Source organism: Rhinolophus sinicus, chromosome 8, assembly GCF_057876585.1.
Source record: "Rhinolophus sinicus isolate RSI-liver-muscle chromosome 8, RSI-T2T, whole genome shotgun sequence".
Taxonomy (NCBI): Eukaryota; Metazoa; Chordata; class Mammalia; order Chiroptera; family Rhinolophidae; genus Rhinolophus; species Rhinolophus sinicus.
In genome coordinates this window covers 70,483,124-70,510,784 of record NC_142508.1, presented here as the reverse complement: position 1 = coordinate 70,510,784, position 27,661 = coordinate 70,483,124, and the positions used below count along the sequence as shown (strand labels likewise).

Below are 27,661 nucleotides of genomic sequence, written 5' to 3'. Positions count from 1 at the left end.
ATAGACCAAAATATTTTCTTGGAATTGATGTGATGTCATCACATCAATTGTAAATGTGCAAAAAGTCATTCATTTTTCAGATTATAGTCAGCATGATGCGAACATTTATTTTATTTTTATTTACTTGTATTAACAAGATGGGTTTCTTCCTTTTTTGCTGATAGATCTCTGTGCTTGCCCTTAACAAAAACTCTAACCATGGTATTTCTTTATAAATAAATAAAATATGTGTACTTTATACACAGACAAATCAGACATGGTACTTGACCTCACAGAGCTTATAGTCTAATATGGAAGAGATTTCTGAATATATAATTGTAGGTAAGAATGTTCAGAATATGTTATTCAGCCTAATTTTAACCTAGTCTGTGGCCGCCTTGAGGACTTCTAGAGAAAATGACTTTAAGGATAAGATCTGACCGATGAGTAGGCAGCCTCTTTCTAGCTTCTCTAAAAGAAAAGGATGGGCTATACAGGTCAGGCAACTGTAATTGTCACCCTACTGGTGAGCATGCACTATCTACAAGCCACCTCCATTAGAGAGCATCGATTATTGTGAGAAGGGACCGTGTTTCATGGTGTCTCTAACCCAGTGAAATGATAATGCTGAAACATGCTGAAGTTGAGATGGCACATCTGCAGTATAGATTTTCCTTTTTTCTCATAAGGTATAACATTAAGAGGAAGTTACATGTTTTATTGTTCATGAGAATGATGGAATAAATCTATTGTAAGAATGTAAGGTAAATAAGTGGGAACTTTCTTACTTCCCTACCGCATGTACCAGTCAGTGGCTTCAGTTCAATTAAACAGTGAAATAGTTGCCAAAAGGTTTTTATTCAAGTAAAACATGTATCATGCTATTGCATATTTCAGAATTTGGGACAGGCCAAAGGATTATAGAATTGTATATGGCAGGACTGAGGGAGGGGACTAGCCAGGAGGAGAGTGTAGCAGATTTTGCCTTACAGGCATTTGGAAATTTCTACTTGCTGAACTACTAAACTTCTTTAACTGCTCTTCACCATCTCCATTATCATCACTCCTCAGGAGAAGAGTTTGTTTAGACACCTAGATAATGCTCTTACAAATTTCTGACTAGCTTTGGAGAATGGACAAGGTGTAAGAAACTTGGAGATGAAGGATTGTCTCCATTCAAAAAAGAAAGAACAGTCCATTTCACAAAGCATAAAGCAGTGAGATTACTATAAATTTGTATAATTTGTGTTGATATGCATTAAAAGCATTTTTAAAGGATGGATGGCAAAATTTACGACCCTTTAATTGCAAGGAACTAAAATCCAGCTCTACTAAGGTTAAGCCATAATGTACAGACTGCTTTATCTGAGAGGAAACTGGGGAAATTCACAGAATCAAAGCATGAGCCCCAGAAGCTGAAGTGAAGTGACTATCTGAAAGATTTTTGGTTCCATCTCTCTCTCTCTCTTATCATTGTTTGTTTTTTCCTAGCTTCATTCTGCAGAAAAGCTCTCTCCTTATGCGAGAAAAAAAGATGGTTACTATCAGCTCTAGAGTCCCATCCTCCCAGTTTAATAACCTAGCAAAAAAGGACAACATATTTTTTCTCCAATCATATAAACACCAGGAAGGACTCATTCCATACTTAACCTGGGTTACATGTCCATTTTTTTGGTCCTATCACAAGTTCCAGAGAAAGAAGATACAACCAGTGGGTCGGGTAGGTTTCAAATGTTCAAAGGTTGGGCTCAAAATCATTCAAAGAAATGTTTCAGGGAAAAAAGAAAAAAAGGCTACCAAAGTGCAGTGCATTATATTAGGCAGTATGAGGTACTTGAAATTACTTATTTTTTTCTCCTTAAAGATATATCTATGTCACAGGGCTCTTTAAGGGTAATGCTCAATTCATACTGTAGGGCGTGTGTAAGTTATCCTAACTCCACCTCTGATATGTGTCAAGACACTAGATTAGCCTTTTGACATTACAGAGAATCCAGATGGAACTATTAGAAATTATATAGAACTATTAGAACTATTAGAAATTGGAAATTATATAGAACTATTGGAACTATTAGAAATTATATTGCCAAGAAAGGCAATAAATAGGGGGAGACTAGAAATTAATGTAACAAAGGAAATATATAAAAATTAAGAAATTAAATTTTAATAGAGTATCTAAAAAATATTTCCTTCAAAACAAACTCGAGGCTTGTAATGTTTGTGAAAGTTTCAAACATTGAAGGTATTATCTCTATGTTGTATAAATTATATAAGTGATTCTATCTATCTATCTATCTTCTATCTGTATCTAAATTTATGTTATTACATAGATATGAACAGTATGGAAATAAAACCAACAAAATACTCTTAGGACAATTTTAATGATAGAATTGTAAAAATACCAAATCAAACACCAGAAACTTTAATACAATCATATTGTCAAAATATTAACCCTGCTTAATTAAGGAAGGTAAACCCAAGAATATAGCACTGCTTTAATATTAGTTAACTTATTAATCTATGAGAGCAAGTCAATAGTGCATTGGTTAATAAATGAGATATTTACTGACTAATAGGATGTAATCTATAAAGTCAATTGTCATTTCTCACAAATTCTTTTTCTCTTAGATTTCTTTCATAAGGGGAAAAATAGGCAGCCAAAATAATACTTAGATTAATAAGATACCTCTGGACATTTCATTATTTGGGGGGCAAATAGGTTTCCTTTGATAAACTGATTTTTTAAAAGGAATTCCTTATTCCCGGGAAAGTCATAAGGCATGTGCACACAATATATAAAGACTATAGTGTTTGGGGGCTTACCAACCCCAGAAATTCAATGCAATATTTGAGGCTCACCTGCACAAAAGAGGCATTACTTTTAAAGTAGAGACTCAGGGAAATAATGATTAGGATATAAGACATCCTTAATAATATTTTGGAAATTCTGACCATTTCAATAAGATGTAGAGTTCATTTATGTATTCTGTCATTGCCTGTTGAGTTGTTTATTTAATTATTTTTGAATTTTGTTTTTGCAGAGGCATTAGTTTATGTACTGGGAAATAGGGGTGCTAGTTACAAAATACAGGTAACATTCTTCAAATGAATCTTACATTGTTTCAAATAAATTTTGGTTCAGTATATTAATCAGAGAAAATTCAACTTAAAATGTTTTCCTATTTCCCCAAAATAATTAGTTTATAATGTAATGAAAAATATTCAGACTATCAATGACATAGAAATTATCTAAAAATAATCCTGAAGAAAACAAAGCAGCAGAATATGAGTAAAAAGTGTTTCAGACCTTACCAAGGCATGTAAAAGAACATAGGAATAAGTGGAGAGAACTGAATCTCTGTTTGGTGCAGGAGAATACCCATCATCATCATATATATATATGTATAGGAACTCTCTCTCTCTCTCTTTCTGTCTCTCTGTCTCTGTCTCTGTCTCTCTCTGTTTCTCTCTGTCTCTCTCTGTCTCTCTGTCTCTCTGTCTCTCTGTCTCTCTCTCTCTCTCTCTCTCTCTCTCTATATATATATATATATATATATATATATACACGTAGAGAGAGAGAGAGAGTTACTATACATATATATGTGTGTGTGTATACACACACACACACACACACACACACACACACACACAGGAACTCTTCAATGGTATCTTTAGAAATTAATAAAAATGTAATGAAAATGAGCCTTTTGAACAGAGATCTTGAGAAGATTGTGAAAAAGAAGACTAAAGAGTCTTTTCCTATCAGCAAAGAATGTACTCTAAAGTGAAAATGACTTTAAAAGTTTGGACCTAATACATAAAACGAAATTGATCAGTGGAACAAAACAAATAGAACTTCAGCCTATTTGGAATATACAGAAACATTTATTAATTTTTAAAAAGCAGTGGGAAGACTATCACGATCCAACAAATGATATTAAATAATTCTACAACTTAGGGGAAACGTAGAGACTGAGTTATATTATTCTTTCATATTACGTATCAGCAATGCTTTATATGATAAAAAGTGTATATGTAAAACAGATGACACCTATGAAAATATAAATACAGACAAGCATACACACATTTAGGAAAAATAACAGTACTTTCTAGTAGTTATGAAATTCTTAACATATTTGGGTAGAAAGTTAAATGCTAAAAATATCATGTTAATAGGAAATCACAAAAATGCAAAAATAATGACAATGAAATAATGCCCTAATTTGAAGCACTATGAACTTTAATAAAAATTTCCTCAATAGTAAAATAGGCAAAGGATATTAATGGTGGAGTTTCTAAGTGGGTAATACAAATGCTCAATGAACTGGTGAAATACGTAATGAACTTCAAACCAATCCAAATGAAATGACAATATGACGTCTCTTACTTATTTAACTAGCACTTGATAAATTGCTGGGGATTTTATAGAGAAACAGCTTTACTTATGTTTTGCAGGTAGAAGTGTGAAGTGATTCCACATCTCTAGAAATCCCTTTGGCAATGTAAATCAGAAGACTTAAAATTTTCTAATAGTTGACCTAGTACATCTTTGTCTAGTAATACATCAGGGAAGTGATCATATATGTGGATAAATGCTTGATTTAAATAGCAGATATAGTGTTTTAAAATTGAAGTAACATTCAACAGTTATTTGAGTCTAAGAGGGAAACAGTTTAAGAGGAAATTGGTAAATAAATTATAACAACACTTAAAATGGACTATTTTAAAAACAATTAAAAAAATCTCATTGTGAAGCATATAAAATGGTAGGTCAAAACAAAAGTTATATATGTACATGTATTTATACACAAAATATATATAGCTATATGAAATAAGATTGTTTATAGTACACATTTATCCAAAAGTGAATAATGGCTGTGGCTGCACTTTTTGAATATAGATTTTTCTCTACTTTTAATTTTTCTTTTTGTTAAATTTTTTTGTGTTTTAAATTTGAGACCTGTTACTTTCTGAATGTCTAGTATTTCCACAAAGGAGCTTTACTATTTCTAAGGATCCTTTAAAACTGAAATTGCATGGAAACATTTGTCCAACACATATAGTGTCCTGACACAGCAGCACACTTTCCATTAGAAGAGGAAAAGAAACTTTGTTTAAGTTTTTTTCCAGTTATCTTTCTTCTTCCTCTACCCATTTAAATGAGTTCTATCTTTGAATATGATTTTGAATGATATAATATGAAATGTATAACAGATGAATAATAACAAAGAGTGGAAGAGACAGGAATAGAGAAGCAGGAGAAATTAAAAAGGAGTAGAAAAAGATAAGGTCTGTATAGGCAGGAAATTCAAGGAAAGTTTTTTTTTTTTTAATGAATGATTATGACGACGGCTGGGTAGAGAGATAATTTGAAAGTAAATAAAACATGCATATGATGAAGTGTTGATTTGGGATATTAATTAGATCCCCTTTAATATTCTCTAAGAGATGCAAGTGATATTTGAAATCTTTCTGTTATTACTTTTATTTGCTGGATTCTGTTTTATTTTTTAACATAATGCCACGTGGTGCAAAGATTAGGACAAATGTAAAACTGGAATTTATTAGGGGTCACAAATATTTAGCTAAGAGAAAGTTCTGCGTAGATTTAGACTTTCAAAAAAATCCATGTTATTGGTTGAGAGCAACATGCATGTCTATCGATTGTGTTTATGATTAGAGGGAAAACACTACATAGAATAATTTTCCGTAAGCATTCCCTCTGTTGGTGATCACCTCATTCATCTTTTTTTGTTTGTTTGGTTTTAGGGTTTTATTAGGAATGCAATTGAGTCTCAGATTTTTCTCTTGAACTGCATCTATGGTCTTCTATAATAATTGAATCAGAGTCCCAACACAAAGAGGACAATACATTTAAAAGGAATAATAAGAGCGTTTAGTGAAAGGGCTGTTTACAACGATGTCATTAAGATTCTAGGAAATGAATAAAGTATGATGAATCACCCCGGGTTTAGAAATGACAGGAGGCATTGTCATTCTTAGGCCTGAGGTGTAAGGAGGAGAAGTTATTGGAACCTGGGATAAGCTGTCACGATAGGAGAGGAACCCCAAACACAAAATATGACCTTTGGAAAATGATCATATACACACTTCCAAACCTATATTCAGCAGGTAGGGAGCCAAGAGTATAAATACCACAATCCCTATCTCTTCTCACCCTCCAATGTTCAGCCAGTTCCTCCCACTGGATGTACTCAGTGGGATTCCAGAGGGGCAAAGAGGCCTGTTGGTATAATCCATGTATGTCAGACCTGGAGACAAGGAAGGATCATGAAGGGTAGAGAGCTGAGCTCAAGGGAAAAAACATGGCTATCCAGAACGTTCGAAACTGTTACCTAGCAGGTAATTCTTTGTATATGAAGCTGACATCACAATATGGACCAAAAATACATAAAGTATAAGAACACGCTGATTACAGAGATAGTGATGGAACCTTGTGTCCGAGTATAATGATCAGTTTCTCCCTTTGGGGTCTGAACCTTCTAGATTCATTGCTGCCTCCTCTGAAGAGGAGTATTTGAACTCCAGGGAATTAAAGGACAATCTTTGTCTTTTCGTTCTTTTTATTTGAATTTATTTTATGTTTACCATCTTTCCAATGTCGCTGCATTAAATTGAAAGATGTGTTTTTGGAGCAACCTTGAAATATATTCAAATTCCGGGTCCACAATTATCCAAGGTAGAACGACTCCTTAACTAAGTTAGCTTCTAGCAACAACAACAACAAAAAAAGTTTTCGCTGTGTAAAGAAGGAATATTGATAATAACTTCAAAAATCATTTTTGGAGGTTATATAAGACAATTTGTAAAGGGCACATATCACTATACCTGCTGCATGATACTACTAATAAAATATTAGTTAGAAGCTTAACACATTCCTCTAGCAAATTCCCTGTTTTTCCAAAGTAGTGGGCTCGTTCTTCCATTTGAGAGATACTTAAGAATATGCTCTGGCTGTCATAGCACTACAGATTTAATCAAGAAAGGCTTTCACACGTGAACATTTTTAGTGTAAATGGGAATGTTTGAAGACTGGTGTGTATTGGTGTACATCTGTATGGTGGCGAGTGTGGCTGGTATTGAGGGGAGGAAACAAAGCAGCAGGGGTGTACAACTGTTACCATGCTCAATAAAGTTGAAAGAATAGAGCAGAGAAGATTGACTGCTAAGTGGATGAAACGCTGACCTCTCACCACTGGGACTGTAATTCAAGTTCAAATTGATACCTGATTGCCATGACTGGGACTCTAGTTGACGCAATATCTAAACTACCCATGAAGGATGCTTGGATTCACTGCCTGTGGATATATAGGACACATTTATTTTCTTAACCAAGGGCCTAAAACTTGAAATTTTATAAAACAAAACAACAAAAATAACAAATTCTCATGAATTTAGTCTCTGAATTAGGAGTATACTTCTGACAAAGGCCGTCATCACCAACCAGGGCATGGTTGACTACATCTTCCTTGGCAGGCTTTCTGTCAGTTAAATTAGAGAAATTTAGGGTACGTGCAAATATAGTTGCTTTCGGTTCACTTGAAGCACTCTTGTGAGCCTAGGGGGACCTTCCAAAAAGTCTATTTATGATATACTACTCCAGCATCAAGAAGTTTTCAAATGCTGAGTTGTGATCAGCTATAAAGGTCGTGAATGTTATTAACTAAAAAGATGTCAGTGTAAAAACACTGGCATTCTCCCTGCCATGCCCTCACCATGCTGCCAGATTATCAAGACACAACATAGTATCATATACTCATAATTATCTGATGGATTTTCTATATATAAAAAAGAAACAGAGGTGAATTCCATTTAATTAAAAGCGTATCTCTGCATGCAGTGTTGGAGACATTAAATGATAAGCCCCTTTTGAAGCAGCTGGCGTATCACGGAGAAACAGTAAATAATAGTTACCTCTGAAATATCCTTCCCATGGCTCACCACATCCCCGTGTCCTGCAGCAGCACTCAGGCCCTTGCTAGTTTTCATTTTGTCTCATACAAGCTCAGGACAATAGTTTCTGTGCTACATTAATACTGAAGAAGTTGATGGAAAAGATGTCAAGTACCTAGTATAGTGTCTTGCCTATAGTAAGTAGTATTCAATAGATTAAATACTACAAAAATAAAAAAAAAATCCCTCAATGTGACATAAAGCTGACTCTTCAAATAAAATATGAGTGAGTTAATGAGCTATTGGTATAAATGGATACAGGCGTTGCTCCAAGTTACAAACAACAATCTGAGAATATTTGATTCTGAAACTGTTGCTTGTCAACAGCAATTTATTTAAGGAGCCATTGATTCTTATTAAAATGAATCTAAAATTGACCATGTTTCTATTCCTAGAAAAACAAGGCCAGCATCATTGTGGTGAAATTGATGGTGTGGCTTTATATTTACATACTATAGATAACTGAAAATGTTGTCCCTGCATTAGCATTTAGAACATTCCTGAAGCAGACAGGTCCTGGATGTGAATGGCAACATCAGCCACTTCCAATTGGCCTGAAAGCAGAACTAACTGAAAATGTTCAAATCACCCAGGGATTGTTGTCACACAGCTTCTCCTACACACCTGTACCTGGGAGGGGGACTGTTTTTGTTTTGTTTTGCTTGTAAAATATTAATTTCAACATTAAAAAAATATTTAAGGCAAAGTATTTATCACAATATACAAATGACTGTTCTACATTAAGCACAACAAAGCGAAAGCATATCTTCCAGTAGAGTAAAGGTTCTGAGGTTGTATTAAGTACCTGACCAAATAATTTGGTATGCATATCAAAACTGCGTATATATAAGGACTTATATATTTTATAAGAAAAAGAATCTTACTTAAAAAAAGAATATTATAAAATAAATAAGTCTTGGGGATGCAATGTGTGATATGGGGACTATCGTTAAGAATACTGTACTGTTTGGCAAATTTGAAATGTGAAATACAAGTAGATCTTAGAAATTCTCATCACAAGTAAACAAGTTTTTGTTATTATGAAAGGTGTTGGAAGTTAAGTTGACATATTGTGGTGGTCATGTCACAATGTAAACAAATATTAAATCGTTATGATGTACACCTGACACTAATATGTTATATGTTAATTATACCTCAACTAAAAAAAAAGAAAAATTAAGAGAGAGAGAGAGAGAGAGAGAGAGAGAGAGAGAGAGAGAGAGAGAGATGGTTCAGTGCCTGAAAATTATCTGGACCAAAATATAACATGATACGATAACACGGCACAATATGACATGATATGATGACATGACATAGAATGCAACGTAATATATTTGTGTCTCTTTGATATCTGAAATAGATCAGTGTCCTAAACCAGTGATTTCCAAACTGTATTTATCTTTTTAGGGAGAAAATTATGAGATCACACATGAAATGCCATTTCTCTACTCTACACTTCCCCACGCCACTTCAGAGGGGCCTTCACAATGCATGCAGACCTTGGTGGAAGAACAGAATTTGAACCAAAACTAAACCATATTAAACTAAACTAAATGAACACAAAACATTAGATTAGTAGGTGCAAAGTATCTAAATACAATCTGCTAAATACCATGCTAACATAATATTGGCTCTATTGCTTTGATAATATTGCCACAAACTTATCAGATCAGAATGTTTTTGAATCCTTCTGACTAGGAGAGATACGTGGTAGATTTATCACCTGTGAAGGGGAAGGGGTAAAGTTATGTAGAGGGGTGTTTTCTTAAGTCTCAGCCTTTCACCTTGAGGGCCGAGAAACTCCATTTTTATTTTGTCTGTGATGCAGTTTAGATTGTTCTCAGGAGAGCAGATTTCAGGTGAAGGGCTCAAGAAAACCTATGTGCAAATGAAAAGGCCAAAGCAAATGACTGTAAGTATCAAGAGAAGTGACTTTCACATTTTGTTCTAAGAGTAATATAACCAAGTTAGACAGAAGCCAGATTCTCAGAACTTGGCTTATGGAAGTTTGTCACTGAGCTGAACGTGCAGCGGTGTCTGGAACCTGTTAGTATGATGCATCTGTCCCCACAGTGGAGATTTAACTCTGGTCAACTTGCCCTTCAGTCTCTCCCCAGGACAGCGTTTGAATGCACAGTGCCCACCTGCTCCTCTGCACTGGTTATTTATTTTCCAGGACTACAAGAACCCTTTAACTGGTGCATTTGTTGAGTGGGCATTGGAGACCAGTTTGGGAGTTTAGGTATTTTGTAAATGCCTGATCTCTATGTGGTAAGCACATAGGTCTTTGTAAGAGAGAAGGGAAGATGGTGAAACTATGGCAAATAACACCCAATCTCTTTCTTTGAGGCAGAGCAGTGTAATAGAAAACTATGGACTTATGAGTCACAATTACCCAGATGCTAATCTTTCCATTTAACCCTTAGTCATCATGTATTAGCTCTGTGACCTTGAGCAATTTGTCAAATATCTCTGACTCTCAATTTTCAAAAATGTATTTATCTCATGTAATGATCATGAATACAAGGTGCTCCATCTCCGTTATGTTTCTTCTTTCCCTTTTGCCCTATGACACTTAAAGTCAAATTGGGAAGATAAACTCACATGTGTATTTTGACAGTTACAAGATTCTTTTGCAACACAGTCCATCAGAGAACACAAAGAGCCTCATCTCTCCAAGGTCCAGGGCCACCCAAGTGATTATTTTCTCTCTCCTTAAACTTTTGTCAAGTCCCAACACAGGTGGCTTTCCTAGTCTTCAATATTTTTGGTACAAGTATCTTTGTATCACATGTCCGTCTGCTCCTAGATGTAATTTTTGTCTCTTCTCTCAATAGTATTATCGTGTTTTTTTTTAAAGATAAATATGTCCAAATTTCACTCTTCTTCAGTGAAGTTTTAAAGCTTGCCAGAAAAGGCAAATTAAATCTTAGCAGAGTGCCTCATTTATTCATTAAATTTAAAATCAGTGTCTTCCTGGCTGAGCTGGTCTTTAATTACAGTGATAACTTCCATTATTTACAAATCATTGCTGATGTGTGTTTTATTTAGTCTATAGCTAGTATTTCTTATAGTTCACAGCTGACACACTGAGGAGAGTATGAAGAAACTTCCTTTGTCATCGTCATAATGCTAATGAGGAATAGGAAGGGGAGGGATAGAGAGTGCTTCAACCTCTGCTTGGAAATCAAACCTGTGACAACTATAAAATACACAAAATTAGTTGTCTATTAACTATTATCTATCAATTTGGGGGACACATAGGAGGGCTAAGAGTTTTGGATACTCATTATGTTCCAGGTATAATAATAGCAGACATTTTACCTAAGGTGGAAAACTCTAATAAGGGTCTGCTACATACTAGAAACCAGGCTACTTGTTATATATACATATACATTTTATTTAATCCACAAATCTCCAGAATGTATAACCTTCTTCTTGCAAATGAAGGTTGTTTCAGACAAACAAAGCAAGTAGAAGAGGCAGAGATTAAACAGGTCTGAATTACTCTCCACGTTTTATCCTTTCAAAAATACCAAATTAGTACAATCAGGAAAAGTAAAAATCTGATGAACAATTAGGGGATCATTCACACTTCATTTCTTAGAGTTATCAAATAATTAACATTGATTTTCAAACGTAGTTTCTATATTGAAGGGAATATAATATGCGAATTATTTTAAAGATTCTTTCAAGTAGTTAAAAATATCAAACACATTAAGACCCATCACAATTATTTTTGTTTTTTATTTTAAAAGTTCTCAGGAAACCACTTTAACAAAAAAAAAATTAAGCCTAAGGTACATTTCAGAACAACTACTATTCACATTATACAAATCTCTTAATAGGTGGAGACCAAAGTATTTAAGTTGTATTGTATCCCTATGCACCAAATTAAGTGTAGCATTCTTCCAGAATGGTGGCTAGAGGCCAATCCATTTTTCATCTAGTTCTTTCAAACCCTTCCCCTCTCACCCATCCCCTAGTTCTCCGCCGTTTTTATCTGGTGACCATCATCTCTATATACAATAGACTCTAGACATTTTTAATATCAGATTTATTTCTCCTGATAGGTTCAATGCATATTGAGGGCAAAGACCAAATTTTATTATTATTATTTTTTACCACATATAATACTCAGTAACAGATAAGTAGCAGAAGAGATACATTACAGAGTGAAAAACTAAGGAATAGATTTAAGATCTAATTTATACATCTGTGATTAAATCCATTTATGTTGCTTAGCTATGTCAACTGAGGGAGGTTAATTAACTTCCCTGAGTTTCAGTGCCCTTATCTATAAAATGAAAGCCCAGAACCTGACAGGTTGTTTCCTGAAAACTGATAAAGCTCTCTCATCACCATTATTTTCAAAAATAGCCAAGGTTTATTAGAAACATACCAGTAGTGTACATGAATAAATTACGCTCAGTTCTCTCATCTGCAAAATGGGTATGAAAATCATTACTATCTTGTAGGACTATAATGGATACTGAGTAAGGTAAGATAACTAAATTGTTTAGCAAAATATTTCCATAAGTGTTCAACTCTTTCAACAATTTCACCATATTCCCCCAAGTGACAAATGGCATGTCCTCCTCTTCACCTCCTGTTCATGTCCTTAAAATCTGCGTGCTTTACTTATCTTACAAGTCTTGAACTCCAAGTAAAGGAAAGGGGGTCTGCTAGAACAAGAACATATAGCTAAACTAGAGTTGATGATGGAGGGTCAGAGTTGAATAAATGCCCTTATATTGTTAAATGATAAATATTCATGTGAAATCGTCTTTTCAAACAGAGGGAACAAATAATAAGGGAATATTATGAATCCTTTGAAATGGAGCAAAAGAAGCCTTGTTTAAAATTTTAACAAGTTAGAGTCATTAGCTAAACAAATCCTGACAGCTTCACAGTCACATAGACACCTAACAAAGGCTTGATTTGTGAGACACTCTTAATAGGTCCCTCTGCATTTTCCTCAAACATTCCATTTTGTTCCAAACTATGGATCCGAAAATGTCATTCCCTATTCTCTCTGCTAGCCTCATGTGTTTAAAAAGTAACAGTTAACATTTCCCTTCAACAATGATCAGAAGAGAGATTCTCTTCTACATCTCACTGTATTGATCCTCTCTAAAAAGAGGGACAATGTCGAGGAAAATAAATCAACTGAGCCCTTTAAGCTTTCAAAATGGAGACTTTTTTAGGTTTTGCCATTTTCTCTCAACTGCTAACACAGCAGATGGTTCTATTCCCCAACTGAAAAATTATGGATTATGCCATACATAATTTATATTACTTAAGAGAAAGGTGACCTGATAGAAATGCATTGTAATGAGCATCTACCAAATGCTAGGCATTATGGTATTTAATTTACATATAATTGTCTTGTAATCCTCACAAAGATGCGATGGGGTAGGAAATATTAACCTATTTTGTAATTAAGGCAACTCAAGTCAGAAGGTTGAAAATAAATGAAAATAAATGCCCCTAAGGGAACAATACATGGAGGAGAGGGCTCTGAGAGAGAAATGGAATGAGAAATGCATTCGATCTATTCACTTTCTTTTTTTTTATTTTTTTATTTTATTTTATTAAATTTATTGGGGTGACAATTGTTAGTAAAATTATATTCACTTTCTTAGCAGGGAAAAATATTGTTATTACTAATATTTCATGGTATATTCATACTTTAAATTTATTTTGAGTCTTATTATATTTTCATTTTAGTAGGAACTGAAAAGTAGAACTTTTAGGTATAACTTTCCTATTAAATCACTTCAATTTCCCCTGCCAGAAGAGATCTCAAAATTTACAGAGCAATTAGTTAAAAAACAAACAAACAAATTATTTTTTTGATAGAGAAATGCACTTTACATAGAACTGGCCAAGAGTAAATCCCCTTTTATATTAGTTAGGTAAGAACATGTGCTTTGTCTCATAAAGGAATATCTGTTATTTTAGTTATATCTTTAACGGGCAGTCATCTCAGGCAGTAGCAGAAATAGTAAATCTAAAACTTTTGAAATCATTGTGGAAAATTACCACAGTAAAGTGTTGGTGCAGAGAAAGAAGAGTGTGCAAAACTGATTTCATTAAATTTCCAGCGTTCTCCCTTACCAAAGAAATAAATATATTTTATTTATTCATTCATTTATACAATTATTTATCTCAGATGAGCTCCTTGTGAAGCACAAATATTTTCCTAACCAGAGGTTGCACAAGTGAGCTCTTTTTAATATCTCCTCCCAGAGAATCAAGCCAACTTCTCCAATCTCAGCACCTTTCCGAATGAAATTATTCTCTGGATGGTGCCATCAAATTGTTCCCCTGTCACTAGTGTGTCATCAGCAATGTGGGGAGAATGAGGATAAGGAGCCCACAAGATATTTGCTCTCTGTTCAATGCCTCAGAGTCAACCTGACAGCCATGGAAGAAGGTCCAGAGTCCACTCTTCCCGAATGCTGTGTAAGCTACTTAGAAGGAAAGAAGGGTGGGAGGGTGAGTGTGTGTATGTGTGTGTCTCGGGGAGTTCTCACGTTATTGTTTAATTTGAGATAACTGTACTGAACTTTTGTGAGTGGCACAAGTACAGAAGAGTGGATGTTCATGCACATTTTTATTGAAAAATCTATCCACAAACCAATCATATCCTTTTAAAGTAAGGGATTGTCAACTTTGTTGTCATATATGAAAAAAGTATTTAAATAGACAATTTACAAGAGAAGATACTGATTGAAAAGTATCTATGGAAAGCTTTTACCTCTCAGCAATCAAATAAATGGAAATTCAGCTTCAGTGTTAGTGAAAAATGAACAAGTGTGAAAATGAGGACATTTAATATGAGAATGTTTACAGCAAATGGTCAGTGTTAACCTTGATGGTAAGGCATAAACTGAGGTGATATTATCTGCAAATGTCACAAATACATCAAACTCTGAAATATTTTCATAACCTGTAATGCACTGAGCCTTACTTCTGGAAATAAATCCTGAGAGGTCAACAAACAAACAAACAAAAATTTAAAAAACACTAAAAAGTTAAAATAGCCACATTAATATCCATATTTTATAGCCTGGTTTAAAATACTGACCACTTTGGAAATGGCACATAATTTGAAAGGATAGGAATGGACAAATTATGGAATGCTTTATATGAAGAAATACTATATACAAGGATTAAATTCATATTTGCAAATATTGTAATATGGACAGGTTTCCTTTATATTACATGAAAAGATATATACTTTGCATACACAATATTTAGTATATCAAAATTATGTAGTGGTTAAAATATAAAGCATGGGAGAAGTTCACTGAAAATGTTAGTTTTTATCCGTGACTGTATCTGATATTATGGGTACTCTTTTTTTCCCTATTTTTCTATTTTATATATCCCAGATATTTTCTCATGAGCACATATTAATTTTTAAAATGAATAAAAATAAATCTCATTAAAATTATTTTTAAGATAAGCCTTAGCATTCGGAAGGCTTTTTGGGGTGGGATTTATTGTTTTATTAAAACCTAAAATAAGCTAATCACCATCCCCCCCAAAAAAAATGTTGAAATGTCATCTGAGTAGTACGGATTACTCCTCCACAAAACTAGATCACATTCCTGCTTCATTATTATTTTACAAAACTCACCTTTCAACCATCTACAATATGGGCCATCATTCATATCGAACTTAATTAGAAAACAGTTTGGAAGTTGGAGGGATTCCTAATTTAAATCAATTAAAGGAAAAGTTGTCAGGTTCGCTTTTGGTTTGCTTATCTCTACTTTCACAGCAAGACTGAAGAGATCTGTCTTCCTCAATCTCCTTGTCTTTCTCCGGGATTATGTCATAGTGTTCCGTGTGTAAATCTAGGAACTCAAGGTGGCAATTAGCGTCTGAGACTCCTGCCACAGCTAGGAGAAGGAGCCCGGGTGACAAACGACGGCATCCCAGGATTCCATGCTGAAAATTCTTTGATGGGCACTTTCATTCACAAATGACATGTCTGTAGTTTGTGGGGCAAAGCAAGTCTCTTCTCTAGCCCTATTTTCGTCCTGTGTTGAGAACTCTCCTTCCTTCCCTCACCCATGCCCTAAATCCTATTGTGTCACAGTTAATTTACTTATCAAATGGAAAAAGCATGTCAGATAGTGACTATTTCAGGAGCACATTTCTTTCACTGAGTAGATCATTACAGGTCCTTTACCTCTCCATTACTAAAATAAGATTTCTTGCCTTATCTGTTGTCTTCCCACATCCCTGCTGGTTTAAAATGGGTGTTCCGTCTCTACCCAACTTATATAGAACTACTTTCTGTGTTGTAATTTCTTTTCATGCATTCTAAAATTATCATCTGCCAAGAAAAGGGGACACGATATATATTATATAATGAAAAAATATATTTAAAAATATATATATATATTCTAATGTGTGTGTGTGTGTGTGTGTGTATATATATATATATATACACATACACATATATATATTCCCCAAATTGGGGTACATAATCATTTATGTAGCTGCCTTATCTCTTATGCTGTGGTTCTTGAGAACAGGGACCAAGATTTAACTATCTTTAGTACACAGGATATATAGATTACTCTCATTTTATGACTTAGAATTGATGAAAGAATAAACAAAGAAACGAAAACCAGCTGTCTTGTATTACTTTTGGGTAGAAAAGCAGAAGATTTCAAAGTGATAGAATTTCTGAAATATTTTAATAACTTGAGAAAATTATCCAGGACATTTGAAATTAGACATACCTTGAAATTCCAGAATACAGTATGTTTATACATAGAATAGATCGATCTAAATTTCCAGACTAGAGACTAGGAAATCTAGAGTATATTATGTTATGCATTTAGGGTAAATAATGGAAAACCCTAGACTAGAGGTTAAAAGACTGTATCCAGAGTTTTTATCTCTACAGTCAAAGTAGATGGAAAAGTCAAAACAATTACCCAAGTAGTTAGGATGAGTAGGTTTTCTTTTCTCCTCACATAACTTCTTTGTGTAGTTTTGTCTTCTACCAGATTTTAAACTCCTTAAGGTCAGAAATTCCACTCTTCCCTGAGTTTCCAGATATTGCCTCTCCTGGACTATCTGTGTCTTAGGAGATATTCATTTGGTTGATTTTTGTCAATTATAGAATAAGCAGGCTCCAGAGATTTTAGTTCATTTACTTTTAGGTCATTTCTTTTGGCACTGCAGTTCCAGTTTACCAGGGTCCCTTCTGAAAGGCTGGCCCAGCGTGGAAGAGCCAAGGGCAGAAAAAGCGACTGCTGAAACAAGAGGTGTCTAAATCATGGCTGAACTGTTTTAACTTTACTATGCTTTAAAATCATCTCGGACACATTTTCAATAAAGATTTCTAGGCTCGTCCCCAGACATTCTGATTCAGTGTTCCTGGACTAGAACCTGAAAATACACATTTTATTTATTTATTTATTTATTTATTTATTTATTTAAATTGAGTTACAATTGACATCTAACATTATATTAGTTTCAGGTGTACAACATACTGTGATTCCCCGAAAATAAGACCTAGCCGGACAATCAGCTCTAATGCATCTTTTGGAGCAAAAATTAATATAAGACCCAGTCTTATTTTACTATAAGACCAGGTATAATGTAACATTATAATATAATATAATATAATATAATATAATATAATATAATATAATATAATATAATATAATATATAATATAATATAATATAATATAATATAATATAATATAATATATAATACCAGGTATAATATAATATAATACCAGGACTTATATTAATTATTGCTCCAAAAGACATTAGAGTTGATTGTCCAGCTAGGTCTCATTTTCGGGGAAACTCGGTAGTGATTCAATACTTGTAGATATTGTAAAATGATCACCATATTAAAGCTAGTTAACATCTGTCATACATACAGATGGTTCCAGAAACATGTATACACATTTTAAGAAAGGAACAAACTGTATTAAAATTGTAATATTCAAAATAAACCTATACCAAAGATGAATACAAGTCAGGTTTGATTTCTGCAATGACAAGAGATGCTCGAAGTGGTTACCATCAGTGTCCAGACACGTCTGATTACTGCAAATGACTGCTTGAACAACATTGACCAAAGTGTCCACTTATATACATTTTTTTGGCAATCCGGTATATATGAAAATAAAAAACACAGCTGTCCTGTATTACTTTTGCGTACAAAAGCAGAGGATTTCAAAGTGGTAGAATATGTGCCATATATGTGTGTGTGTGTGTGTGTGTGTATATAGATATATATATATGCATATATATAATATGTGTATAATATATGTATTTGGAAGAAGACATTTTACTGAGATTTTCTACATAAATAGCTACAGAAAGCTGGGAAGGCCCAAAGGAGCAGTTGCAGTCTCCCTGTGCACGGGTCACTAAGAAACCCATGGGGAGAGGACTTGGGAGAGAGACTGGTGATGATCAGAAGGAGAGAGGACACCCTGGGTGCTATCTCACATAAGGAGTCTCATATGAGAGAGAAAAAGAGAGAATGAAAGAGAAAGAGGGGGTGTAAAAACCCAGATGTCACGAGGGAGGGAAAGGTGGGGTCTAAAACGTCACAGAGCTTGGGAGTCACTGGGTCAGATCCTGTCCCATGTCATTTACCATCATGATGCTGCTCACCATCTCTCACTGTTGACTGTCAGCTGGGCAGCTCCAGAGGCCAGACTTCCAAGATAGCAGGACCAGGTTTCCATTGGTCAGTGTCCTCCCTGCAAACCTCTTCTGATCAGATGTCCCACAAGGGCTATGACTCAGGTTGGCAGTGGCAGTCACTTTCTGCACCCCAGTGTGGTCACTCTGACAAGTGTCTGTGATCTCGTTCATGCCGGTTAGCTGCCTCTGTTCCTGCTTCAACTCATTCTCACTTATGAACTTGGGGGCCATCAGCTTGCCAATGGGTGGCTGCATGTAGACATAGAACTGTTAGGTTTGGGTGCACAGCTGGAAGTTGGCTGCCTAGATTGAGTCACAGACATTAATGCCCAGTATAGCAGTGGCAGATTCTCCTGGTGCCAGGGACTCTATTTCCGGAATATCCTGGATGCTGATGCCAGCACGCAGTTTAGCAGTGCCCACATGTAGGCCCTTGATGGGGGTATCAGAGTTTGTGGAGAAGTGGATATGCATGACGCTATGGGGGGGTCTGGAGAAAGGTTAGTGGTTGAAGGTGGAGTCCACAGCCAGCCCCTCACCAGCTACACACGCAGTACAGCAGCTCCTGCCTCCCAATACCCAACACAGGACTCGGCAGGAGGGCACAAGGAGAGGGTCTGTGAGTATTAGGCCCTGGCGTTCAGCATCAGACTGGTGGACACAACCATGAGAGGAGACACGGGCTGGACACTGGCGGGGTGAAGTCCTCTAGTTCAATCAGGGACATCCCCTTGGCTGCAGGGCCACTTTTGCTGCCGGCAAGTGGTTTTCTCACCTCCAGGAGGCAGTTTCCACCTGCTTCCCTTCCAATTCTGGTGAGTTACTGCTGGAGTTGCCGCTGTCATCGGAGGACAAGCCATCTCCCTGAGCCTGTGGCACCTTTGTCCTCGTCTCACCTTCCTCCTCACTCTGTTCACTCTCACTGCTCCTCCTTTTTCCTCATCCTGGTCTTCATTATTGAACTCACTGCTGGACTCCCCTAGCTGTTCTCACGCTGCTGCTCTTACTGAGCAAATCACTCTCGGACTCAGGATGGGAGGGTGTGGGGTGGGGCACTGTCTTCAGATTCTGTGGGGCCTGACTCCCACTCAGAGTCTGAGTAGAAAGGTTTCTCCTTCCTCTTCTCGCAGTTTCGGCACTCAGTCCACTCACTTACCTCCATGTTGCCCACAGATGGATCTGCAGCTTCCTCTGGCCAGTCTGGCAGCTCCTGGTAGCCTGTGGCTTTGGCATTGAACAGGTGGGACAGTGAGTGCAGCTGGAAGTGGTCCCAGTCTTTGAAAGATGACTCTAAGACTGGAGCTGGTTTGGGTGCCAAAAAGAGCTTCTTGGCATGGCGGCTGAGGGCCCCAGCCTGCTCAGAAGGGACCACGAGCTGCGCTCCGCCATGGGTGAAGTGCACTCTGCCATGGATATTGCAGTTCTGGATGTACTTGGCCAGACTCAGCACATACTGGGTCAGCAGCTTGGTCTGCTTAGAGCTGGTCAGGTAGAGCTTGGCTGCCAGGTGGATGACCTGCAGCTTGCTGGTGTCCTCCTCTGCTGTGAAGGACTTGGCCACTTTTCTTGGGACATCAGGTGCAATCCTGGAGACATACTCATACTACTCACCGATGAGCCGCAGGATGCTGGCTTGGGCCATGGGCACCTGGATGTTTTCTGTGAGCTTTGCCAAGTGTTTGATGATCTCCGCGTGCTGTGCTGGCCGCATATGCAGTAGCTTCTTAATGAGGAACACTGACTCTGTGACCACGGGCTCATCACAGTGGGACAATAGCTGCACAGACCATTAAGGCTGGTGTCACAGACTTGGCTTAGGTCAGTAGCACAGCATCCAGTGGCCTGGACTTTGACTGCCACAAAGTCCTTTTCCACACTGCGAGCGTAGGTCTGGAATTCCCATCGGACAGTAGGATGTCAGGTTAGTTTCACTTGCCAGGTTGTTTAGCACTTCCGGCTTTGGAGTTGATCTGGGTGTGGTTGGTTGGTGGACCTGATGTAGAAGGTCTCAGGGAGGGCTCAAACATACCTGGCTCTTGATGGACATGGGGGCCAAGTTCTGGAGCACTGTGTCCTTCACCTCACTGCTGAGATGACAGGTCACGAGTACTTGGGCTCCTCGGCTGGGGCCAGGGGCAGCAGGTGGAGGGAAGGACTGCGATTCAAATAGGAGGGAGGAGAGGACCAGTGGGAGGAGGCAGAACTGGGGATCAGTGCTGGGGGCAGGTAGGATGGGGGAGGGGACATGATGTATCCAGTGTCCCAGGCAAGTTTTTTTTTGTTCTTTGTTTTTTTCTTTTCTTTATCTTTTCTTTTCTTCTTTTTTTTTTTTTTTTTTTGAGAGAGTAATTTATTTGACAATTTGCAGTGTAACAATTTGCATTAAAAAAACCCAAAAAAACAACAACTCAGCAGGTCCTGGCTAGGAGGAAGCTTCTTGAATCAAAAGTCACTGGCTGTTGATACAGAGAACAACGGGCAGGGCAAGACTGGGGGAAGCTGAGGGAGCCAGAATGGTCCCAGGAATCATACCCAGTGCTGACCAAGCAACATAAAAGACTGCCCATCAGTGAGGTCCAGCCTTTCTCAAAGTGACAAGAATAAGTGGATTCAGTCATATAAGTCTGTGAAACATTTTGGAAAATATTCTGTGGGGCTTTCCTAGATGGTTGAGTGAACCAGAAAAATGGGAAGGAGCTGTGCTAACTCCACATCTACCCAATGCCTATAGTTAGGTTTGAAATGTCAAGTAAACTCTGTTCCCCCAACAGAACCTACAGAAATTGGTTCCTTATGGTTTTTACAAATATTTAAATCTTTTTTTTTTTCTTAGCCTCTTTAGACTTAACAAGAACGTGAATAGTTTTAGAACAGTCAACGAAGACTTCAAGCTTTGAGTCCAGTAAGAGGAGGTCTTCCTTTGCTGCCTATATAGCTGATAGCACCAAATTGGCTACTTAAGATGTTAGGGGAAGGAAAAAAAAAAAGTCCCACGAGGGATGGCGCCTGCGCAAGGGCCTGTGGGAACCGGGCCTAGAGGTAACTCCCACCTGCAGGAGGAGGCTGAGGGAGAGTGCGAAGGTGGTTCTCCGGGTCCCCAGATGTGTGTTAACTTAGATGCAGACCCTTCAGGCTGACGCTGATACTTTAAGATAAGCAAATGAGCCTCATTCACGTAAAGCCTGCACACCTCTGGATTTGCAGCCTCTGCGCTGAGCCCCGGGCAGGTAAGTGTGCAGACCAGCTGTGTCGCCCTTCATTATATAGCCTGTGGGTCTCGTGAACCGGAGCCCTGGTCCTATTGGTTTTCAACTCTAGATGTTTTGGGGGCTCCTCGTTCAGGTACAGGTCCTAAAAGTGGGGGCGCCAGATGTGGGGTTCATACCCTTCGCTCTTCGGGGAGAAGCTTCACATTTTGCATTTTGAGCTCCCTCCGGACGGACTGGATGGCTGTGCAGGGGTGGGGTCTATGCGCGAGTGGGCCTTCTGTCCGTCTTGGGATGTGAGGGTTTTGCTCAGTGACGAGGGTTTTTTCAGTGGAAGTTGTTCCATGTGTAGCCGCAGGTTCGGTGGGTCCGTGCGTGCAAGGAGTTGCGTCCCGGATTCCCTTCCTTAGGCCTTTTGAACCCAGGACGGTTGTGGAGGCTCGAAGTCCTAGGTCAGGTGTCAGCACGGTCGGTCGGCCCTACACAGTGTAAACAAGCGTCACCTGTGGTTCGTGGAGCACATGCCACTTGTGTGGCTGCGGTGAGGACTGTCACTCCTTCCGTTTCTCCTGCCCCTCGTCTACAGTTCAGGTTTTCCTTCCTCCCCTCTAGAGAAATACACAGAAGGCAAGGTGTAATCGTGCTCGGGGAATCTTGGGAAACAACAAAATGGGACTATCGACGTGATGTTTTAGTTCTCGCACCTAAGGACTTTGGTTGAAGTGGTTTCTCCATCTCCTCACAATCAACACCTGCCCTCCCATCACAATAACAATCCACATCCCATTGAAAAAACACACATTCAGGTGTTACTTAAAGAAGGAAAGGGGTATGTATGCTACATGTTTTAATGCTACAACAATGAGCTTGATGAGAATTCCGAGGCAGAGGGCCTTTCAACACCTTGGTACCCGGAGGGATGGAAATCACCTAGCAAATGAGGAAGAGTTTTAAAAAAGGAAAAACAAACAAAACGCTATGTTCAAAATACAGCAACTATATGTGTATATGTATTTGTAAATGCATAGGGAATTTTTTTCGAAAAACATACCTGAACTTTCTGGGCTACCCTCAGGAAAGCCGACTGGCATGGGGGTAGTTAAATGGCCTTCATTTATTGTAATAGTTTTCTGTTAGTGTCATTATTTCAGAACTTTTTTTAAGTTGCTTTTTTTTGTACTGCAATTGCCACGTTTTCAAGTACATCTTGAATATATAAATATATATGTATATATATATATGTATATACACATGTGTATATACATATATATACATATGTATATATATTAATGTTGGCAATGATATTAATACATTTAAAATATTTTACCTATCTATAGCCTAATAACAGGAGGTTATAACAAATGTCTCCATTATAAAAACTTATCTGATAGGACACCTGAGAGCATACAGGAAGGCTACTGATTGTAGTAAAATATTCTCTACCTGTTAAGGTGTGCATTAGGCAAATTCTCTTCAGTTATAATGAGGCATCGTCCCCATTTAAGCCTCTTTCAAGAATTTATCTATAGAAATTTCCTGGGAGCATTTTTGGAAGAGGCCATTTTTTTTCACGTTTCACCTAAAAGGATGTGGGGTGGCTTTCATCTGAAGGACATTTCTGAATGACCCACAGTTACGTACAGACGTATGGATAGATATGGGGTGAATGGATGTAGTAGCAAATTGTTGGAAAATAAAACAACTTGACATGGGTAATGCCTCATACATACATACATACGTACACACATATGTGCACATGTATATGACATATGGTATTTACGCGTATGTGGCTTCAGAGTGGGACACTTAATTGGCTTGAATTTACTTAGGAAATGGCAGTTGGCATTTGAGGAGTAGAATATAATCATTATGATCACTGTAGCATGACAGAGAAAGGGAGTGCTGAGCGTGGCGCATTCAGGTTAAAGCAGTAGCTCTAACCTTGGCTGCACACACTCATTGCCCAGGGAGTTTTTAGAAAGATATACTGGAGCCCCACCCTCGTAGATTTAATGGTCCCAGGTGGGGTTCTGGCAATATTGATTTTAAAAGCTCCCCAGTTGATTATAATGTGCAAGTAGGGAAAATCACCAGGTTAGAAAGAAAAAATACATAGTGGGCTGCAAACTATATAGTGGTAGAACAAACTTGGGTAGCATTTTGATAAAGATTTTAAATTTGAAGAATATTTAGATCAATTATAAGATCCAACATAAGCATTGCTAGCAAGGTTTCCGAAACATGAAAGAAGCGAGGTGTAGGGCATAACTGGGCAGCCCATACTTTGAGACACATTGAAAAAGAAGAGGGAAGACCAGATTAGAATAGAAACTCCTACCATGTTTCCCCGAAAAGAAAACCTAGCCAGACCATCCGGTCCAATGTGTCTTTTGGAGCAAAAATTAATATAAAACCCGGTCTTATATTATGTAAGACCGGGTCTTCTATTATATTATATAAGACCCAGTCTTATTTGACTATAAGACTGGGTCTTATATAATATAAGACTATATTAATTTTTGCTCCAAAAGAGCCATTAGAACTGATGGTCCGGCTAGGTCTGATTTTCGGGGAAACAGTATTTAGGATCTGGTCACTAATTTCTTAACATTGGCTTAGGTTCTTCTCTGTTTCTTACTGAGAAAGAAATAGACAATCGTTTTGAACCATGCTATATATCCCATGTAGTCTATTACCTATATTCATAGTTGGGTTAACACAGAGTAAACACTCTTGGTTCTCATTACACTTGTGGGCATATTTGATCTCAACAAATGTTTTTACTTGTCAGTTATATTTGGGAGCAGTTCCTTTGTAATAAAACCTGTCCTAAATCTTGGGTGAGATCATAAAATAAACATATATTAGTCACCTATTAGAAATTGAGTAGAGAGCATCTACTCAATAAAATCATAAAGATCCCTGCTCTCAAAGAGGTTCCTTCTAGGTGAGGGCAGGTCAGTTCAGAGAAGACAGGATTTTTGTTGTTGTTTTCTGAGGTACTTTTATGTAGTGGTGTGTACTCTGCACTAAATGAAGCCGAAGCATGAGGGGAAGTGCTTGGATTGGCAGTGATGCTGGGTCTCTGGATGGTGGTGAGAGAAAAATACGTGAAAAGAGGCCTGAAGGACTTCCACAACAGTCTGTGACAAGGGATGTTTCAGAGAGTATAGCAAATATAAAAGCTCTGGGCAGAAATGGAGTTTTTAACTTCGGCTGGTCAGATGATTCACCTGAAAAGTAGTTCAGTGGCCAAAGAAGTGATCACCCCTAATATCTGCTGGGTATGCTGAACAGGTCCAGCATTGTTCCTGAGAAGTTTCTATTTAGTTTAATCAAGAACTACTCAGATTTAGATGGTCAACTCCTCAGCCAAGGCTGAATATACACATATACATATAGGTGTGCATATATGCACATACATCTCTATACATACACATACATACATACAGTTCCATGTTCAAATATTTCACAGTCTACAAAGCTCAGTGGGATGCTAGTTTCGTAATTACATAGGAAATAGTGTGATCTAGATGGTTCCATCTTTATTATTGAAAAGCACAGTCTTAGGACTATATCCAGAAATTACAGTATTGCCCTTTCATACTTCTGTGTTTAAAGTAGGTTTCCTACCGGCTCGGTCCTGGTCTGCCTGGGTCCATCTGTCTCCTTCCTCCATGCATTGTCATGTTAGCTGGGAAGGTTAGAGTGGGGCTTTACTCTGGCTATGTCAAATTTTGTGGCATGCGTATCGTAACCATAATGACCCTTTTTGTTAATTAGGACTCTAAATGCACGATACTTTTAGAAATGTATGGTGCTACTTTGATAGAGTAAACAAATTAGGGATTTTCTAAGCCCCAGAAACTGCCATACTATTCACAATTTGGATGATTTTCCATATTATTAAATAAGGGGCAAGTACCTTCTTAAATTTTGATTTTTCATCTTCTTGCTATATCTTCATTTATTCTGTGGAATTCAGTATTTAAATATTCCTCCATTTGCTTGCTTGCTTGCTTGCTTGCTTGCTTTTAGCTTTAATCCTTTTTGAAATCATTCTGGAGACCAGCATGAGTCTTTTGGATTAATTGTTTTTTGGTTGTTGTCATATTTAATTATAATTTAAATTTTGATAACATATTTACTAGATAATAATCAAATAAATCAAATCATATTTTTAGCTTAGACATTTTATATTTTTAGGAGCAAGATGACGTTTATCAGAAGGTCAGTGATGATTTCACCTGGGAAAGTTCAGTACTTTTATTCCAGGATTGTATTGACTACTGTGACTAAGTTAACTGTCTATTCATTCAATCTGTTAAAAAAAAAAAAAAATACTGAGTATATAGATATGTGTGTTTGTTTGGGAAAGGAGGGATTAAAAGATATTTTAGTCAAAAAACAAACTAAATAAATCATAAATATTCTTCTTTCCTTTATCTATCATATAGTTACATAGTTGTTTTGTAGCAGCCACCTATAATAAATTTTAAACTCAAAAATACTCAGCCTCATGGTTCAGACAACATGTCTTTATCCTCTGCAATGCCACTTTAAAATGTATCTAGGGAGAAAACCAGTAATTTCTTTTCCTAAAGGAATAGGAAATGATCTGAAGATAATTTTCAAGGTTATGGCTAATAGCTGTCTGTAAATACCAGAATCTATATTTATTAAAACCTCTATCAAAAGTCATTTTGAATTATTTTAATATTGCTATTATTTATTGTTAGTGTCAATATCTAGATTATGCTTTAGCAATTCTTACAGATTTATTTTAAAAATCCATATTTAAGTATATAAAGCTTGAGTGTAAGGAGTTTGTATTTCGAACCTAAAACAGATACTGCCACATAATTGTCATTCAATAAATGGGGTGGAAGGAAGGGAGGGGGTAGAGTTCATTTACTGTCATTTTCTACCTGAGACAGTTTTAAAAAAAGTTTTTTTCCAAAACATGCATATCTGAAGCTTATTATCTGTCCCTGTATGATAAGGCTTTATTGTCCAAAAATGTTGTCATATTTTACTGGAAGGCCATTTAGCAGTGTATATGATATTAGATGAAAAAGAGATACGAAAAAGGCTTTTCTATTATACCTCTTTTCTGTGGTTAGTTATAAGAGAGTAGTAGTTTATTTTTGAGAAGTAACAATAAACGTGACCTCTGTCAATTATGAGAAAGTGAGAGAGCATGTCAAGTGGTTTCAACATAAGCAGTTATTTCTTTATTCAAAAAATTCAAATAGATCAACTTCCATGTTGAGTACATAGATGCATTTGAAAGTTCAAAGAATGGACTGAGTTGTCTGTTTATAAAATCATATGTGTTTTTTTTTTCTTGGATTTCAAAACAACTAGGCATATCATTAAAACAGACTTTTCATGAAGATTCCAAAGACTTAGACAAGAAATGTATAAACTAATAAATATCAAATTGTGTTTCTAAATCAATAAAATCAATAAGAAAAATTTCAAATGTAAATGAAGTTTTGTTTTATGCCTTCAATCAAGTATGTTGTCCGTACCATTTAATGAGCCTTTCATTGGAACTAGCTTACTAATTTACAACAGAAAGTGGAATTTAGATTGGGTGCACACAACACCATCCATTGTGTATGATTGAAAAAACTGTTACCTTATATATCAGGAAAGATGAAGTTTAAGGTCACAATAAAGGAAGAGCTTCTTTTCTTCCCTAATTATTTATTTTTTGTGTATTGTATCAGTGTGGACTCATGGAGTCCTAATTTATTCAATGGAATATAATCATGATTTTATTTTGATGCTCAAA

At 36.7% G+C, this 27,661-nt stretch overlaps 1 long non-coding RNA gene and 1 pseudogene across 1 annotated transcript in view; one reads left to right on the top strand and one right to left on the bottom strand.

The window, feature by feature from the left end:
- The window catches only part of LOC148757601 (uncharacterized), a 476,408-nt gene that overhangs the window by 4,619 nt on the left and 444,128 nt on the right, over window positions 1-27,661 (top strand). The window lies entirely within an intron of this gene.
- LOC109459174 (AP-3 complex subunit beta-2-like) overlaps window positions 18,572-27,661 on the bottom strand; it is a 74,411-nt pseudogene continuing 65,321 nt past the window's right edge.